Source organism: Enhydra lutris, unplaced genomic scaffold (assembly GCF_002288905.1).
Source record: "Enhydra lutris kenyoni isolate GAN:26980312 unplaced genomic scaffold, ASM228890v2 scaffoldscaffold68, whole genome shotgun sequence".
NCBI lineage: Eukaryota > Metazoa > Chordata > Mammalia > Carnivora > Mustelidae > Enhydra > Enhydra lutris.
This window is the reverse complement of record NW_019154152.1, coordinates 10,962,908-10,971,884: the sequence shown is the minus strand read 5'-3', so window position 1 is coordinate 10,971,884 and position 8,977 is coordinate 10,962,908.

Genomic DNA, 8,977 nt, shown 5'->3' with positions numbered 1-8,977 from the left:
CAGGCTGTGCTGGCAAGGATGATACCTGGAAGTCAGAAGTAAGACAGATCTCTGCTGAGGAGCCCTGTGGCCCTTCTAGTTTTCTGACCCTCCTGTTTGTACTTGCCCTTGGGTTTTAGTACTTGATCTTGGCATCTGCTCATTCTCCTCCGCCGGTCCTTGCCTCTTCTAGCCTCTGTCCCTGCCCTTTTCTATACTCTCCCCACCCCCCCGCCCCTCTTACCTCCCGCTCAGCCTCTCTATCTCCATTTCCTTGTGTCTCTTCCTCTGGAACTCTTTCTTGCTCTCTGCCTCTTTGACTTTGGTCTTCCTCCTTCCACTCTCTCTTCCTTTCGCCTTCTATTTCAACCCCCTAACTTCCTTTCTCTGTCCCCCATACCTCGACTCCAGATGAGCCTGGCACACTCTCAGCAGGACAGGGGCAGGGACTCTTCACCAGCCCTGAGCCCTCTGAGGCATAGGGCTGCAGGCCCCTCCCCTTCGCCCTTTTCATTAGCTTATTTACAGGGTTGGGACACCTGTGCCCATGGGAACAGAGCAACTGAAGCTGGCACCTCAGGTTACTGGGACCTGAATTATTCAAATCATAATGCAGCACCCAGGCTCAGCTCAAACGCAGCCTGGGGTGTTGGAGAGCAGAGATGCTGGGGTCAGGATCTGCAAAGACTGGGCTTAAGGGTGTGAGGGGTCAGAGCCATGGGTGGTGTTGTCCTCCTAGCTCTGCCACCATAGCTGGATTCTCTTTTTTAAGATTTTATTTATTTTTCAGAGAGAGAGGTGGCACAAGCAGGAGGGAGAGGCAGGCTCCTTGTTGAGCAAGGAGCCCAATGCAGGACTCGATCTCAGGACCCTGGGGTCATGACCTGAGCCAAAAGCAGACACTAACCGACTGAGCTACCCAGACGTCCCCATTGCTGAATTCTTGAGGCTCCCTTTATTTTAATTTTTTAATTTAAATGCAGTTATTTAACATATAGTATATCATTAGTTGCAGAGGTAGAGAGTAGTGATTCATCAGCTGTGTATAACACCTAGTGCTCATCACATCACATGCCCTCCTTAATGCCCATCACCCAGTTACTCTATCCCCCCACCCAGCTGGAGGCTCCCTTTAGACTGACAGCTCTGCCTCCAGTGAGAGATGGAGCACATCGGTCCAGGCTGGGCACTCTGTGCCAAGCAAGCTCTCTCCTCCTGGGGGGAATGGGACTGAGCCTTAGCTAAGTCTGTGGCTCCAGGTGGCCCCACAAAGCCGGAGATGCAGCTTACATCCTCATCTCCAGCTCCCTACAGCCATCCCGATCCAAGTCTCCATGTTCTCTCTATGCCCCAACACCGTAGGTGACATTGGGTAGCAGGAAAAACACAGGCTTTAGAGTCACCTTCAGCTCTGTCTTACGAGCAGTTTGACTTGTGCAAGATACTGAAACTCTCTGGGTTTGTTTTCTCATACAGGATAATGTGATTAACAGTCCTCACTTCAGAAGTTATAAGTATTAAATGAGACAAGCAATAACACAAGGCAAGTGCCTAGAACATTGCCTGATGCACAGCAGTTAACAAAAAGCATTTATACTATAATCCCAGTGAATTAGTTAGAATATTCTATCTTCAGGAGCACACCCTTAGATTCACAAGCCCCTAGCCCCAGGCAACCACTATTCCACTTTCTCTCTCCATGATTTTGACTTAATAGCTCATGTGAGTGGAATCACATATTCATCATTAAAAAAAAAAAAAAAGATTTTATTTATGAGGGAAACAGCACGAGCAGGGGGAAAAGGGGCAGAGGCTGAGAGAGAAGCAGACTCCCTGCTGAACCACGAGCCCAACGTAGGGCTCAATCCCAGAACCCTGGGATGATGACCTGAATTGAAGGCAGATGTTAATTTACTAAGCCACCCAGGCACCCCTAAATCACGTATTTGTCTTTTTGAGATTAGCTGATTTCACTTTGCATAATAATAGCCTCAAGATTCATCCATTTTTTACATGTCAGAACTTCCTTATTTTAAGGCTGTATATATTTTATTGTAAGTATATACTGCATTTTGCTTATCCATTCATTCCCTGAGGAATACTTAGGTTGCTTCCACATTTTAGCTAGTGTGAATAATACTGCTGCGTAAGGAAGTAGAAATATTTCTTCAAGACTTTGCTTTCAGTTCTTTTGGATTATATACTCAGAAATGGAATTGCTAGGTCATACGGTAATTCTATTTTTTATTTTTTTAATTTTTAATTAAAAATTAAAAAATTAAAAATTATTTTTAATTTGAGTAATCACCACACTACTTTCTACAGTGGCTATAATATTTTTTCCCCACCAACAGGGTTCAGTGGTTCCCATTTCTCCACATCCTCACCAACATCTGTTACTTTATTTTGTTTTGTTTTGTTTTTATACTAGCCATCCTAATGGGCACAAAGTCATATCTCACTGTATTTGATTTACATTCCCCTAATTAGTGGTTAAGCATCATATCATGTGTTCATTGGCCATTTGTATGTCTTCTTTGGAGAAATGTCTTTTCAAGTCCTTTGTCCATTTATTAAATTGGGTTTTGTTGTTGTGTTCTAGGAGTTCTTTTTGTATTCAGCATATCAATCCCTTATGAGGTGTGTAATTTGCAGATGTTTTCTTCCATTCTGTGGGTTGCTTTTTTTCTCAGTTGATTTATTTTTTTGGTGAACAAAATTTTAAATATTTTATAAAGCTTAATTTGTCTATATATATTATTTTTTTGCCTGCACTTTGAATTCATATCCAATAAATCATTGCCATATCCAATGTTGCAAAGTTTTTGCCCTATATTTTCTTCTAAGAGTTTTATAGTTTCAGTTCTTACATTTAATAAGTCTTTGATCCATCTTTAATTTTTGTGCATGGTGTTTACATAAAGGTCCAAGTTCATTTCTTTGCATGTGGATATCCAGTTTTCCTAGCATCATTTGTTGAAAAGACTGTCCTTTCTCCCATTGAATGGTCTTGGCACCCTTATCAAAAATCATTTGACCATATATGTGAGGGTTTATTCCTGGGCTCTCTGTTTTAGTCCATTAGTCTATATGTCTGTTTTTATGCCCATACCACACTGGTTTGTTTTTTTTTTAAGGATTTATGCATTTTTTTGACAGAGAGAGAGAGAGATCATAGGTAGGCAGAGAGGTGGGCAGAGAGAGAGGGGGAAGTAGGCTCCCCGCTGAGCAGAGAGCCTGATGCAGGGCTCAATCCCAGGACCCTGAGATCATGACCTGAGCTGAAGGCAGGGGCCTAACCCACTGAGCCACCCAGGTGCCCCAGCACTGTTTTGATTACTATAGCCTTGCATTAAGTTTTAAAGTCAGGAAATGTGAGTCCTCCAGCTTTGTTCTTTTAGACAGGACTGTTTTGGTTATTAGAGTCCCTTGAGATTCCTTATGAATTTTAGTTTGGATTTTTATATTTCTGGGGGAAAAAAAGCCACTGAGATTTGGAGATGGATTGCATTACAGCTATAGATCACTTTGGTTAGTATGGACATTTTAAGTTTTCCATTCCACGAATGTGAGATGTCTTTCCATTTGTGTCTTAATTTCTTTTACGCAGTGTTACAGTGTATAGAATGCAGCTGATTTTTGCATGTTGATTTTGTGTACTGCTACTTTGAATTCATCTATTAGTTCTAACAGTGTTGTTGTTGAACTGTGTCATTATTGTCGTCATTGTTTGGTGTAATCTTTAGGGTTTTCTACATATAAGATCATATCATCTGCAAACAGCTTTTACTTTTTCCTTTCCCATTTGGATATCTTTTATTTGTCTTTTTTTCCTAATCGCTCTGGCTAGAACTTCCAATATTATGTTGAATATAAGTGGTGAAAGTAGATATCCTTATCTTTTTCCTGATCTTAGAGGAAAAGCTTTCATTCTTTCACCATTGAGTATGATGTTTGTTGTGGGTTTTCATATACGGCTTTTATTTATTTTTAAAGATTTATTTGAGAGAAAGCGGGGGAGAGAGAGAGAGAGAAAGTGGGAGCAATGGGAGGGGTAGAGGGAGAAGGAGAGAAAATCCTCAAGCAGACTCCCTGGCAAGTGCACAGCCTGACACAGGGCTCAATTCCAAGACCCTGAGATCATGACCTGAGCTGAAACAAAGAGTTGGACACTTAACTGACTGAGCCACCCAGGCGCCCCTATATATGGCTTTTATTATGTTAAGGTAGCTTCCTTCTATTCCTAGTTTGTTAAGTGTCTTTATCATGAAAGAATATTGAATTCTGTCAAATACTTTTTCTGTATAAATTAAGATGATCATGTGCTTCCCCCCCATTCTGTTAATGTGGTATATTACATTGATTGATTTTCATATGTTGAACCATCCTTGCATTTCAGAAATAAATCCCACTTGGTCCTGGTGTGTAATCCTTTTGCTATGCTGCTGAATTAAATTTGCTGGTATTCTGTTGAGGATTTATGCATCAATGTTCATGTAAGATACTGGTCTGTAGTTTTCTTGTAGTGTCTTTGTCCAGCTTTGTAATAAGGGTGATTGTATACATTAAATGGGTAATTGTAGGTAGGGGTGCCTGGCTGGCTCAGTTGGTACAGCATGAGAGCTTGATCTCAGTGTTGTAAGTTTGAGCCTCACACTGGGTGTAGAGATTACTTAAAAATAAAATCTTTAAATGGGTAATTGTATGGTATGTGTATGTGAATTATATCTCAATAAAGCTGTTGCCAAAAATATCATACTCCATCATGAATGAGAACAAGCTGAAACAAGAAAACAACCACAGAAACAAGAGCAATCACAAATATTGAACATTTTAATAATAATTTGAATAGTATATTTTAGGTATTGCTCTAAGCACTGTAACATACATTAATTCATAATTCTCACAACACCCTATAAAGTAAATACTATTATCTGTTCCATTTTATAAATGAGGTAACTTAGGCACAGGAATAACTTATTCAAGATTCCATAATATATACCAATGGACTCAGGATTTAAATACTGATAATTGGAGTCCATGTTTTTCTAAAAAAATTTTTTAAGGATTTTATTTGAGAGAGAGAGAGCACAAGTTGGGTTGGAGGTGGGGGACAGAGGGAGAAGCAGACTCCCCACATAGCAGGGAGCCCAATGTGGGGTTTCATCCCAGGACCCTGACATCATGACCTGAACCAAAGGCAGATGCTGAACCAACTGAGCCATTCAGGTACCCCAGAGTTCATGCCTCTCTATGCTACAACTATACAGCCAATTTTAAAAACAAAGTATATGTATGCCTAATATGATTTAAATACAAAGGATTGAAAATTTATTAAAGAATAAGAGAACTATCAAAAATGAGCAGGTAAAAATTAACTAGTCAGGAAACAACAGATATTGGTGAGGATTTGGAGAAGGAGGAAGCCTCCTATACTGTTGGTGGGAATGCAAGCTGGTGTAGCCACTCTGGAAGACAGTATGGAGGTTCCTCAAAAAGTTGAAAATAGAGCTATCCTATGACCCAGGAATTGCACTACTGGGTATTTACCCCAAAGATACAAATGTAGTGATCCAAAGAGACACCTGCACCCCAATGTTTATAGCAGCAATGTCCACAATAGCCAAACTATGGAAAGAGCTCAGATGTCCATCAACAGATAAACACCATATATATATACAAAGGAATATTATCCAAATGAAATCTTGGCATTTGCAACGATGTGGATGGAACTAGAGGGTATTATGCTAAGCATAATTATCATATGATCTCACTGATATGTGGAATTTGAGAAACAAAGCAGGGGATCATAGGGGAAGAGAGGAAAAAATGAAACAAGAGGAAACCAGAGAGGGAGACAAACCATAAGAGACTTTTAATCTCAGAAACAAAGTGAGGGTTGCTGGAGTGGAGGGGGGTGGGAGGGATGGGGTGTCTGGGTAATGGACACTGGGGAGGGTATACGTTATAGTGAACACTGTGTGTTGTGTAAGACTGATGAATCACATACCTGTACCCCTGAAACAAATAATAAATTATATGTTAATTTAAAAAAATGAACACTAAGGTTTAAAAAGCAACCACAGGGGTGCCTAGGTGGCTCAGTGGGTTAAAGCCTCTGCCTTCGGCTCGGGTCATGATCCCAGGGTCCTGGGATTGAGCCCCACATTGGGCTCTCTGCTCAGCAGGGAGCCTGCTTCCTCCTCTCTCTCTCTCTCTCTCTCTCTCTCTCTGCTTGCCTCTCTGCCTACTTGTGATCTCTCTCTGTCAAAATAAAATAAAATCTTTAAAAAAATAAAAAATAAAAAGCAACCACATAATTTACTGAAATTAATAACTTAAAAATTAACAGAACAGAGACAGTTGAAGAGATAACTAATGAATTTATTTATTTATTTACTTTTAAAGATTTTATTTATTTATTTGACAGAGAGAGATCTCAAATAGAGAGGCAGGCAGAGAGAGAGAGAGAGAGAGGGAAGCAGGCTCCCTGCTGAGCAGAGAGCCCGATGCGGGACTCGATCCCAGGACCCTGAGATCATGACCTGAGCCGAAGGCAGCGGCTTAACCCACTGAGCCACCCAGGCGCCCCAAGATAACTAATGAATTTAAAGACAGAGTTGAAGAAATTATAAATACAAACCAGGAAGATAAAAAGAAAGAAAATAAGAGGTTAGGAAGCAGAAGAAAAAATGTGAAGGTTAAATATATACTTAATCAGAACTTCAGAAGGAGAAAATCAGAGAATGGGGAGAGTCAGCATTAAAGAGATAACGGCTGAGAGGGGAAAGAGACGAACAAAAACAAGGGAACAAAAATAGAATAATAAAATGTTAAACCTAAATTCAAATTTATCAATATTTACAGTAAATGTAAATGGCCTAAAAACATTAAAAGGCAGAGACTGTAAAGACACTATTGAGATACTAGGAAGACAAACTATAGATTGTGAGAAAATATTTACAAATTACATAGCCAGCAAAGAACTTGCATACAGAATATATACAAGAATTTCTCAAAACCAAACAATATAAACCATGTAAAATTTTTAAGAAACAAAAAATTTAAAAACAAAGGAAAATCACAAACCCATAAACCCAGAAGAAAAAAAAAGTGTCCTTTGATGAATGGATAGATAAACTACATCAGACAATGGACTATTTACTATTCAATACTAAGATGAAATGAGCTATTAAGCTAAGAAAAGACATGGGGGAAATTTAAAAGCATGTTAATACAATATGATGAAAGCAGTGTCTGAAAGGGCTGTATACTGTATTGATTCCAACTACATGAAATTCTGGAAAAAACTATGAAGATAGTAAAAAGTTCAGTGGTTGCTGGGGGTGGTAGGTGGGGCCAAGGAGATGAATCTGCAGAACACAGAGGATTTTTAGGGCAATGAAATTACCCTGTATGATATCATAACGGTGGATACATGTCATTATACATTTGTCTAAACATATAGAATGTGCCATACACCAAGAATCAACAATGTAAAGTTCATTACCTGTAGACTTTGGGTGATAAAGAAGTGTCAACGTAGGTTCATCAACTGGTACCATACTGGTGGGAAGTGTTGATAATAGAGGAGGTTATGCATGTGTAGGGGTAGGGGAATATGGGAAATCTCTGTACCTTCCATTCAATTTTGCTGTAACCTTAAAACTCCTCTAAAAAAAATTAAGTCTTAATAAAATTTTTTTTAAATGGAGGGGTGCCGGCCGCCTGGGTGGCTCAGTGGGTTAAGCCGCTGCCTTCGGCTCAGGTCATGATCTCGGGGTCCTGGGATCGAGTACTGCATTGGGCTCTCTGCTCGGCAGGGAGCCTGCTTCTCTCTCTCTCTCTCTCTCTCTGCCTGCCTCTCTGTCTACTTGTGATCTCTCTCTGTCAAATAAATAAATAAAATCTTAAAAAAATAATAAATAAATGGAGGGGTGCCTGGGTGGCTCAGTCATGAAGCACCTGCCATCAGCTCAAGTCATGATCTCAGGATCCTGGGATCAAGCCCCACGTCAGGCTCCCTGCTCAGTGGGAAGCCTGCTTCTCCTTCTCACACTCCCCCTGTTTGTGTTTCTCTCTGTGTCTCTGTCAAATAAATACAATCTTTAAAAAAGTTATTTTTAATGGAATGAAGTATTGATGCCTGCTACAACATGGATGAACCTTGAAAATATTATACTAAGTGAAAGAAGTCAATAACAAAAGATTATGTATTATATGAATCCATTTATATTACATTCTATTAAGAAAAACAATCTGTGGGGTGCCTGGGTGGCTCAGTGGGTTAAAGCCTCTGCCTTCGGCTCAGGTCATGATCCTGGGATCGAGTCCCGCATCGGGCTCTCTGCTCAGCAGGGAGCCTGCTTCCCTTCCTCTCTCTCTGCCTGTCTCTCTGCCTACTTGTGATCTCTGTCAAATAAATAAATAAATAAAATCTTAAAAAAAAAGAAAAAGAAAAAGAAAAAGAAAAGCAATCGGGGTGCCTGGGTGGCTCAGTTGGTTTAGCGTCTACCTTCGGCTCAGGTCATGATCCTGGGGCCTGGGACAGAGCCCTGTCTCGGGCTCCCTGCCCAGTATGGAGTCTGCTTCTCCCTCTCCCTCTGCTGCTCCCTCTGCTTGTGGTTTCTCTGGCTCTCTCTCTATCAAATAAATAAAATCTTAAAACAATAGTGAAGGAGAATAGTTGCCAGGAGTTAGCGATGAGTAGGGTATGACTACAAAAGGATAGGAAGAGGGAGTTTTTTGGATAACAGAACATTTTATGACTGTGGAGTAGTTATACAAATCTTTATGTGTTGAAATTAACAGAAATGCACACCAAAATAAAAGTGAATTTTTCTATATAATAATGTAAAATATAGAATTTAAATCAATTTGTTGGTTCATAACTAATGTAATGCAGGTTTACTATACCTACCAAAGAAGAAAGACTTAAGAGTGGGTGGTTGGTATTTAGAGAAATGGGTGTGAGGGTGAAAGATACATTCTTTTTTAC